This window comes from Dioscorea cayenensis, chromosome 19 (genome assembly GCF_009730915.1).
Source record: "Dioscorea cayenensis subsp. rotundata cultivar TDr96_F1 chromosome 19, TDr96_F1_v2_PseudoChromosome.rev07_lg8_w22 25.fasta, whole genome shotgun sequence".
Taxonomy (NCBI): Eukaryota; Viridiplantae; Streptophyta; class Magnoliopsida; order Dioscoreales; family Dioscoreaceae; genus Dioscorea; species Dioscorea cayenensis.
In genome coordinates, this window is record NC_052489.1 from 10547209 (window position 1) to 10558238 (window position 11030).

General features: G+C 42.1%; 2 non-coding genes across 2 annotated transcripts; one reads left to right on the forward strand and one right to left on the reverse strand.

Moving 5' to 3' along the window:
* Window positions 1–4351: 4351 nt before the first annotated feature.
* LOC120250940 lies at window positions 4352–4458 on the forward strand. Its single transcript, XR_005533269.1, has one exon. It is a non-coding gene; the product is annotated as a small nucleolar RNA R71 (small nucleolar RNA).
* A 5034-nt stretch (window positions 4459–9492) lies between these two features.
* LOC120250812 lies at window positions 9493–9599 on the reverse strand. The gene has a single exon (XR_005533148.1). It is a non-coding gene; the product is annotated as a small nucleolar RNA R71 (small nucleolar RNA).
* Between the last annotated feature and the right edge of the window lie 1431 nt (window positions 9600–11030).

The following is an 11030-nucleotide window of genomic DNA, read 5'->3' on the forward strand; positions in this document are numbered from 1 at the left end:
GGTGCTATAAAGTCGGGAAATGATGTGAGAGTGTTTCCAAACAATTGGAAGACATGCAGAAGGAGAGAAACTATTCTCCTCGTCGACATCTAGCACTACAAAGTCAACCAGAAAAATGTACTTGTCCACCTTGACAAGCACGTCTTCAATGATGCCTCTCGGATGTCGTACTGTTCGTTTCTCTAGTTGCAAAGTCATCTGAGTAGGCCTAGGCTCGCCCAAGCCTAGCTTTTGAAAGAAGGTGTATGGCATAACGTTGATACTGGCCCCTGAATCCTCTAATGTCATTTTCTCACCTAGATTGCCAATATTATACGGAATGATGAAGCTTCCCGGGTCTTTCTTGTTCGGCATATTCTTTTGCAATACCACCGAGCATGAAGCATCCAAAATCATTGAAGCAGTTTCCTCCAACTTCCTCTTGTTAGTCAACAAGTCTTTCAAGAACTTCGCATACTTAGGCATTTGGGCCAATGCCTCAACAAAAGGAATATTGATGTCGAGTTGTTTGAACAAACTCAGGAACTTCTTGTACTGTTCATCCCCTTGGTCATTTTTTAATCTAGAGGGATAAGGGATTCTTGGCTTGAAATGTGGGAGTGCCACCTCTTTCTCTTTGCTTGTCCCCTCTTCTACCTCTATAACCTCGGGTGCGTGTTCTTTTTGCTTCTCACTCGGAAGCCTACCTTCAACCTCACGACCACTTCTCAAAGTGATCGCCTTCACATGCTCTCTAGGGTTGGTCTCTGTATTACTCGGCAAGCTTCCATGTGGCCTTTCAGAAAGAGACTTCGCAATTTGTCCCACCTGATTTTCAAGGTTATGCAAAGAGGCGGTGTGGTTGCGAAGTGTAGCCTTGACTGATTCAAACCTTGTATTTGCAGATTGCACAAATCTAGTGATAAGTGCTTGTGCGATATGAATGCGACGTGTTCATTCCTTAAGTTGAGCATTACTTTTCTCAGGTTTTTACACTAATATGTGTGTTTTTATGTTACTTTTATGCAGGTAGGGTTGTGAGGCCGAGTATGAAGGAAATAGGCCAATGTAAATCATAATGCACCTATTTTGGAGGAAATCTTGCTAAGGTTCAAACGCGAAGACATAGGTCAGGTGTGAGATGCTAGAGTTTGTGCCAACCTCCTCGCATTCGAGTGAGCACATCCATTTGGAGGGGCACAAACACAGTCACACTCGAGCATTCGGATTTATACACATAAGAACGAGAGCTCCACCAACATGTATATCATTGAAGAAGCAAGTGATTCACGACGTAAACGTGTGCCCGTTTGCGTTACCCCGATGAAAATATGGAATTGGGAAGTTATTAAGGTCGAAGAAATCATGTAGCAGTACTGTAGCAATAATGTAGCAAGTACTGTAGCCAATGGTGGTTCACCTCAGTTACAATGATTGTATTCTTGAGTTTAGGAGAAATTTTAACTTTGAATGTCTTCATGCTCTAGTTCTTGCTTGAATTTCTAGGAATTTTTACCCGATTTACACTCAGTGCACTACTCACTCTTTAAACTCTATTGGAAACTCATGCTCGATGTTAAAGGGACTAGTTATAATTGTGTCTTGTGTTAAATTTTTAAAAAAAATGGAAAATGAAAAGAAAGAACAAAATAGTTTTATTGTTTAGTTGTGTTTGTTGGGTGGAAAGAGCTACCACCTATGTAGTATGAAGCTACTCTCATAAGTCGGATACTAGCTATACCCTAATGAGAGAAAGAGCTATCTCATAGGTTGAGTGAAAGCTACCACTCCGGTAGAAAGAGCTACCACCTCGAAAGTGTGAAAGCCACATTAGCGGCCGCTTTGGAAAGGGCTTCCTTAGAGGATGTGTGAAGCTACTACCATCTTTGAAATTGTTGTCACTTTTGTAGATAAATAAGTCCCTTGTAGTAGAACTTTGAGGAATATACCTTGGGTTGTTTTGAGTGAGTTCACACACGTACATAATTTCGGGTTTGTTGTCCTTTTTGATTCAAGTTTTCAGCTAGAGCTTTGATTTTTTGTATTTAATGTTTAAATTTCCCTTACTTGTAGAATGCTTTCTCTCTACACTTTGGTGAACCTAAGGCCAAGCACTTCTAATATTTCCTTCATCTATGCACAGAATGTTTAATTTTTGCTTGAGGACAAGCAAAAGCTTAAGTGTGGGGGAGTTTGATAAGTGCTTGTGTGATATTAATGCGAAGCATTCTTTCCTTATGTTGAGCATTACTCTTCTCGGGTTTTTACACTAATATGTGTGTTTTTATGTTACTTTTGTGCAGGTAGGGTTGTGAGGCCGAGTATGAAGGAAAGAAGCCAATGTGGATCATAATGCACCGATTTTGGAGGAAATCTTGCTAAGGTTCAAACGCGGAGACATAGGTCGGGTGCGAGATGCTAGAGTGTGTGCCAACCTTCTCGTATTTGAATTAGCACAACCATTTGGAGGGGCACAAGGGCAGTCACACTCGAGCATTCCGACTTATGCACATAGAACAAGGTCTCCACCAATTTCTACATCATTGAAGAAGCAAGTGATCCACGACCTGAACGTGTGCCCATTTGCATTACCCCGATGAAAGCATGGATTCGGGAAGCTATTTAGGCCGGATACTGCAGCAGAGCACTGCAGCAACAATGTAGTAAAATACTATAGCAGCATGTTCACAGCTGGCCGAGAAAACAGGAAATCAAAGAACCCACACGGCGTGTGGAAATTATCCACGCCTATGTGGAAATTCCACATGGGCATGTGAAAGATCCACATGGGCATGTGGTCGCCCGATTCCAGCCCTATTTAAAGCCGATTCAGCCCCGATTTCAGCATTCTCTTCTCCATCTTTTCCCCAACTTGAGAGAAGGCTTCAGCTAGGGTTTTGAGGGGTATTGGCTAGGGTTTTGGAGAGGTTCTACGACTCCGACATCGTCATTCCTTTGGAAGAAGGTTGGTAGGGGAGCTTTCGTCGAGATGTATCTTATATCGAACGAGGGAATCCCTGGACGACGAGTAGAGGACTCTCCACAAGACCATCAACACGACCATCGAGGGGGTTTCTTTATGGATTCATTGCTTTTACATTCTATTTCTTTGATTGTACTTAGGTCCATGGAGAGCTAAACCCCTAGTGTGTACTTGGGTATTTGTGAACCCTAGGATATATTTGTTTCATTGAATCTCTTTATTATGCTTTAAATTAATTGATGTCTATTGTGAGTTCCAAACTTGAATGCTTGATTGTATGAATATTTCCCCTAGGGTGACACTAGGGTTGAGAGTTCTCGTTGGTAACCTTGTGAGTGAGTGACACACCACGAGTGTTAGACAAATCTAGGTTGGAGAGGGTTGAGAGGGTGAGTCGAGGGGTACAAGAGAATCCACTTTCCCCTCCGACGTGATAGATTCTACCTCCGTTCCTCGAGTTCTTTGCAGCCATAATAAACTGAATGGTCTAAGGGATGAACTTCCGCTGGGGCTTAGTTGTGCGTGCAACGTAGTGAAGCGTTGTGGTGATCTTAGTATCTAGGGCTTAATCATGGTTAGGGACCTTCCACCTGGACCAAAAGATTAGGTCTATAATTAGGAAGAGATTTATCACTTGGAATCCCTAGAGTTCATTGCAACTCTATGCGAGTGCGAGGTTGAGAGGTTATCTAATATCTCCTCCGAGACATGTATAGAGTTAGGCATAGTTGACCTTAGATTTGGGACTATGTAATTAAGGATTTCCACGACTCACCATTGCATTGATTAGGAAGCATAATAGAGGATTCTTGCACTTGAAACAATTATTCTAGGTGGAGCATTATCCGAGTACCCCATCTTTATCGATTGCCTTACCTCCTCCTTTACTCGTGCTCTCTTACTTGTTGCTTTTACTTTTGAGAATTGAATCATTGTCACACTTATCACTATTGATCTTTCACATAGCTAAGAAGCGAATTAAGTGTTTTTACTCCCTACTCCCTGTGGATTCAATACCCGCTCATCTGGGATTATTACTTCGACAAACCCGTGCACTTGCGGGATATTACGCAATGGGACCTTGTCAACACACATCCATCACCACTTGTGATTGCGGCTACCTTTGATGAAGTCAAAGTGTCCAATTTCTTGCTCAATGCTTCTACTTTGGTTGCCAAGGATGTAACCGCGTTAATCTCTTTGAGTCCGACCACTTTCTTTCTTTCTCTTGCATTCCATTGGTAGCTATTCAAACCCATTTCCTCAATCAATTGTCGGTCTTGTTCGGGGGTCTTGTTTCCCAATGTTCCTCATGCGGCGGCATCAAGAAGTTGTTTGTTGCTTGAGTTCAACCCACTATAAAATGATTGAATAACCATCCACTCGGGGAACCCATGTTGTGGACACTTCCGCAAGAGGTCCTTGAATTGTTCCCAAGTCTGAAATAAAGATTCAAGCTCCATTTGAACAAATGATGATATCTCATTACGAAGTTTTGCCAATTTCCCCGGAGGAAAATACCTTGCAAGGAAAGCCTCGGCCATTTTGTTCCATGTTGTAATCGAAGCTCTTGGCAGTGAATGGAGCCATTGTTTAGCTCTTCCCTTTAATGAAAATGGAAAAGCCCTCAAGTGAATTGCATCATCCGAAACCCCATTGATCTTCAACATATCCCAAACTTCAAGGAAATTCTCAATATGATTGTTTGGGTCTTAATCCGCTAACCCATTAAATTGTGCGGCCTGTTGAACCATTTGAATGAAACCCAGTTTTAACTCAAAATTCTGGGCTACTACCGGTGGCCTAACAATGCTTGACTGTTTCCCACGAATTGTAGGCCTAGCAAAATCTGAGAGTGTTCTTCGTTGCCCCCTTTGTTCTGCCATATTTTCATATTCTTCAACCTCTATTTCAGATGGAAAATTCTGTTCCTGCACAGGTTTCTTACCCCTTCTACACATTCTTCGCTCAATTTCAGGATCCACTTCAACCAATGTCAAAGGGTTCCCTCGGGTCATAACCTGTAGCTAAAATTAATGAAAAGAAACAATAAGAACGGAGAAAGAGAGAAGTATGAAATGGAAATAGTAAATGAAAATGTGAATGACTAAAGTAACCAAGTCCTAGTGTTCCTAATATCCCACTCGCCGGCAACGGCGCCAAAAACTTGACATGTCTGAATATGCATATAAACCGCAAGTGTATGGGTGTCGAAGTAATAATTACCCCGGTGAGTGGGTAGTCGATTCCACAGGGAATGGAAGTATTATTATTAACCAATTCTTAGTTATCTAGTCAAAATTAATGGATGTGATGAAATGAACTAATTGCAAGAGAATTAATAAGCAAGCAAACAAGCAAGAAAACAAGTAAAGGAGATCTCAATCAATAAAGATGAGGTACCCGGACAATGCTCTCCCTTGGATCTAACATGAAGCTCATGATTCACTAAATGCTTCAAAACCAAGTCTAATGAGTCGAGGTAATCCAAGAACAACCGGCCCTTGCCTCCAAGCCACTGGTACTAGTCCCCTAGAAGGTTCCGGCGAAGAAATCGCTCAATCTCAACACCTCACACCCCATATGACTGCAATACGGTCTAGGGACACCTAAGCGTGAAACTGATTCCTAAAGATAGATCCAACCCTTAATCCCGGCGAAGGATCTCTAACCCCCTACAAGGTCCCGGCGGAGAAATCTCTCAATCTCATGCCTCACACCAAATATGGTTGCATAGAGTTTAGAGAATACAGAGATAGGAAACAGTCAATCGAAAGGGAAAGGGGACACTCCACTATCTCATGACTCACCCTCTCAACCCTCTCTAACCTTGAAGTTCTATCTCTAATGCCAACATCTCTTACATCAAAGTAACAAATCATGCGAATCCAATCAACCACAAGGATTAGTTAAACAAGCAAGCAATGGGAATACAAGATTAAAACTCAAATCAACTCGGATTTAATAGAAACATAAAGCAAATCATTACAAAAACATAGATCCTAGGGTTCACATGCCCAAATACCTACTAAGGTTTAGCCCTCCATGGAGCAAGTTACAAAACAGTGATATTTACAATGAAAAGCAATGAAAACCATGAAGTAAAACCCCCTTAAATTCGTGATGATGGCCTTGATGGGTCACCCAATGTCTTGAAGAATACTTCTCCCAAGTTAGGTCGCCAAAGGCTCCCTCTATGCTATGACGGAGAGAAGATTGATCAAAGTTGGTGATGGCGCCCCCCAATATCGCCAAAGACCTCCTCCAAAACCCTAGCCGCCTTTTCTTCAAAGTGCTCGTGAAAACCCTCGCCAAAAGTCCCTCAAAACCGCACCTATCATGTGCCCTCACGCGCCCGTGTGAATTTTCCACGCGGCCGCGTGGGCTGCAGGAATTTCCACGCGGGCGCGTGAACAGTGGTAGGCTATAAAACTTTTCACAAAACACGATCCAAACACTCTTCTCTTGAGGCCACATGTTCGGGCACACGTCCATATGGTAGGCTATAAAACTTTTCTTCATCGACGTATCTTTGAGAGGTCTTGCAATCTTCACAAAGAGAAGGAACATGATGATGTGGCTGCCTTTGTGCCCTTCCAACTAGTGAATTGACTTGAATCTTCTTGGAAGTTGGCACACATCTCCATGTTTATGAACTCCTCTCGTGTCTTGGTCCTTGAATTGAACAAGAACTCCCAACATTGTGTCTTTATAGCCTATCTTTGCTTCCTTTTTACTCTTCAAGGTATTTACAACCTATATGCATAAAAGAACACCAAATACACAATATGAGACATAAAACATAGTAAAAATGATTCTCAATGCATGTAAAACATATATAAAAATATGTCTACTCAAGCATTTTCAGAACATCACCGGAAGATGGCTGGAAGGCCTCAAGAAAGTGTGGTGGTGGCGGCCCAAAAGGCCAAGAAGAAGTCTCCTCCATTTGCCCTAGAAATGTTGATAAGTACTTGTGTGTTAAGAATGTGAAGTGTTCTTTTTTTACAATGAGGATTACTTTTATCAAGTTTAAGCGCTAATACATGTGTATTTGTGTTTTTTTGTACATGTAGGGTTGTAAAGCCATGTTTTGAGAAAAGAAGGCAAAAGTAGATCGTGAATGCATATTTTTGGTGGAATCTTGGAAGGAACAAGCGTGAAGACACAAGTGGGGCTCTAAGATATGTGAATGTGTGCCAACCTTCATGTATTCAAGCTATTACAATGAGTTCGAGGGGTACGAAAGCAGTCATACTTGCGTATCCCGACTTGTGCATTGATAGCAAGATCTTCACCAACGATGCTTTTGATTGAAGAAGAGCTGCGATCTACGGCATAAACGTATGCCCATTTATGTTGACTCGATGAAAAGTGTGGACTTGGGAGTGTTTCAGCGGTGTGCTGTAGCAAGTTACTATAGTAAATCACTATAGTAAGACACTGTAGCAGTTATTGTTCACAGCCGGCTGAAAATCAGATTTTCAGAGAATCCACATGGGTGTGTGGAAATTATCCACACCCATGTGGAAATTCCACAGCCATGTGTGGAAAATCCACAGGGGTGTGTGGATGCCCGATTTTAGCCCTATTTAAGCCGCGATTCAGCCCGATTTTGGGAATCTTCTTTCCCCTTTTTCTCCAACTTTTCTCCATCTTTTGAGAGGCCATCGGTTGGGGTTTTGAGAGGCTTTTTGCACATCTTTGGAGTGGTTCTAAGGATTCAACACCATGCTCTACTTGGAAGAAGGTTATTGGGAAAGCTTTCGTCGGCATCGATCTGGTGAGGTGCCCTAGGCCGAATAAGGGGACCTTTGGAGAATACTAGGCAACTCCAAAAGACTATCAACATTACTACCGAGGGGGTTTTCTTATGGAATATTTATTTTTACTTTCGATTTCATTGTTGATTGTATTGTGCTCCATCGAGAGCTAAACCCCCTAGTGGGTACTTGGACTTTGTAAACCCTAGGATGTTATTATTTAATTGACCTTTTATTATGCTTTCCTTAATTGATGTTTTAATTGAGTTCCAATCTTGAATGCTTATTGAATGATTTCTCCCTTAGAGTGACACTAGGGTTGAGAATTCATCTTGGTAACCTTTATTGATGAGTGACACACTAGGAGGGTTAGACATTGCTTGACTGTAGAGGGTTGAGAGGGTGAGTCGAGAGGTAGTGGAGCGTCCCCTTTCTCCTCCGGTATGATTTATCCTACCTCCATTTTCTCGAGTTCTTTGCGGTCACAATAGAGTGAACTAGTAAAGGGTGAATTCCGCTAGGGCTTAATTGTACAAGCAATAGAGTGAAGCGTTGAAGTGACTTTAGTGTCTGGGGCTTAGTTATAACTAGGGACCTTTTGCCTCGACCAAAGGGTTAGGTCTGTACATAGGAAGAGGGTTTATCACTTGAATTCCCTCGAACTCAATGCAACTTTGCACAGTATGAGGTGTTGAGACTGAGCGATTTCTTCCCTGGGGCATAGTGTAGAGTTAGTCACAGTTGACCTTAGATTTGGGACAATGTGCTTAAGGATTTCTATGACTCATTGAGCGTTAATTAGGAAGCATAATAGTTGGTTTTGCACTTGAAACAATAATCCTAGGGGGAGCATTGTCCGAGTATCCCACTTCTATCGATTGCCTTACCTCTCAATTTTATCTGTACCTCTCACTCTTGTTCCTTTTATTTTTGTCTATTTTACATTTCATCAAAACAATAAGTATCCATTCTCACTTGGTTAAGTAGCAATTTAAGTATTTTTATTCCTTACTCCCTCTGGATACATTACCCCACTCACCTGTGATTTATTACTTAACAAACCTGTGCACTTGCGGGTTACACGCAAGGGGCATTGTCAAGTTTTTGGTGCCGTTGCTGGGGAGTAGGCATTTGGAGATACTTTGCATTTTGCTATCTTAGCTATTCATTCATTCATTCTATTTCACATCTTCTTATTCAATCATAGTTCTGATTTATTTTCTTTATTTTGGTACAGCTCCAGGTTATGACCCGAGGGAACCCTTTGATATTAATTGAAGGTGATCCTGAACTTGAACGTATACTCTAAAGAAAGGGCAAAGAATCTGTGCAAGAACCCTCGAATCTAGCTGAAGTGGAATTTGAAGGGTCTGACAACATGGCCGAACAGAATGAACAGCGGAGAACACTCTCTGATTATACCAGACCCTCAGTATTGGGGACACAATCTAGCATTGTGCATCCCCCGATCATAGCTCAAAATTTTGAGCTAAAGCGGCATTCATCCATATGTTACAACAGTCTGCATAGTTCAATTGTTTGGCCAATGAGGATCCAAACAGTCACATAGAAAATTTCTTGGAAGTGTATGATATGCTCAAGATCAATGGTGTTACGGATGATACCACCAAGTTGAGAATCTTCCCATTTTCCTTGAAGGAGAGAGCGATGCAGTGGCTACACTCATTACCTAGAGCATCGATCACTACATGGGTGGAGATGGTAGAAGCTTTTTTTGCCCATTATTTCCCTCTCGAAAAATTTGCAAAGCTTAGGAATGAGATCTCATCCTTTGTGCAAATGGAATTGGAGTCTCTATTCGAGACATGGGAAAGATTCAAGGAATTGTAGCGAAAATGTCCTCAACATGTGTTTCAAAGTGGATGATCATTTAGACTTTTACAATGGTTTGAACACAAGTACAAGACAGTTACTTGATGCACCAGCAGGAGGTACCTTAGGTAGCAAGACCCCCGGAGAAGCCCAGCAACTAATTGAAGAAATGGGGTTGAACAACTACCAGTGGAATGTTAGGGAGAAGAAGAAAGTAGCCAGCATCCATGAGGTCGATGCGTTTACATCGTTGGCGGCCCATATGGAGGCATTGAGAAGAAGTTAGACACCCTAACTTCTCCGAGATTGGCAGTTGTAATGAGTTATCATGGATGTGGAGGGGGACATACCACATCTGATTGCCCGATAGCCATTGGTGGTACATCCTCCGTTGAGCAAGTTGACTATGTGGGTAATGCAATGAGAAACCAAGGCAATCCGTATAGCACCCTAATTTCTCATGGAACAACCAAGGGCAACAAAAGGCCACCTCACCACCAGCTTTTCAACAACAACAAGCCCCAAACATGGAGAATAGAGTTTCAAGCTCGGAGACCCGGATGTCTGATCTAGAGAAAGCATTGACCCAATTTGTGCAATCATCGGATACACGGTTTAAATCGGTCGAGGTTACAGTTTGCAACCACACCGCTTCATTACATAATTTAGAAAATCAAGTGCGGCAAATCGTGAAGTCTCTATTGGAGAGACCATAAGAAAGCTTGCCAAGCAATACCAAGACTAATCCAAGAGAACATGTAAAGGCGATGACAAGATCCCTTTGCTTATATCCTGCAAGTGCACGGGTTTGTCGAAGTAATAATCCCGGGTGAGCGGGGTCGAATCCACAGGGAGTAGGGAATGAAAATACTTAATTTGGTTCTTAGCTATGTGGAAGATCAATAGTGATTAGTGTGAAATTGATTTAATTCTCAATAATAAAAGAAACAAGTGAGAGAGCAAGAATAAAAAAAAAGGGTAAGGAAATCGATAAAGATGGGGTACTCGGATGATGCTTCACCTAGGAAAATCGTTTCAAGTGCAAAACTCTCTATTATGCTTCCTAATCAATGCAATGGTGAGTCGTGGAAATCCTTACATACATAGTCCCAAATCTAAGGTCAACTATGCCTAACTCTATTCATGTCTCGGAGGAGAGATTAAATAACCACTCAACCTCGCACTCGAATAAAGTTGCAATGAGCTCTAGGGATTCCAAGTGATAAATCACTTTCTAATTATAGACCTAACCCTTTGGTCCAGGCGGAAGGTCCCTTGCCACAATTAAGCCCTAGATACTAAGATCCCCTCAATGCTTCACTCCATTGCACGCGCAACTAGGCCCAGCGGAGGTTCATCCCTTAGACCATTCACTCTATTATGGCCGCAAAGAACTCAAGGAACGGAGGTAGAATCTATCACGTCGGAGGGAAAGGGGACGCTCCCTGCACTCCTCGACTCACCCTCTCAAC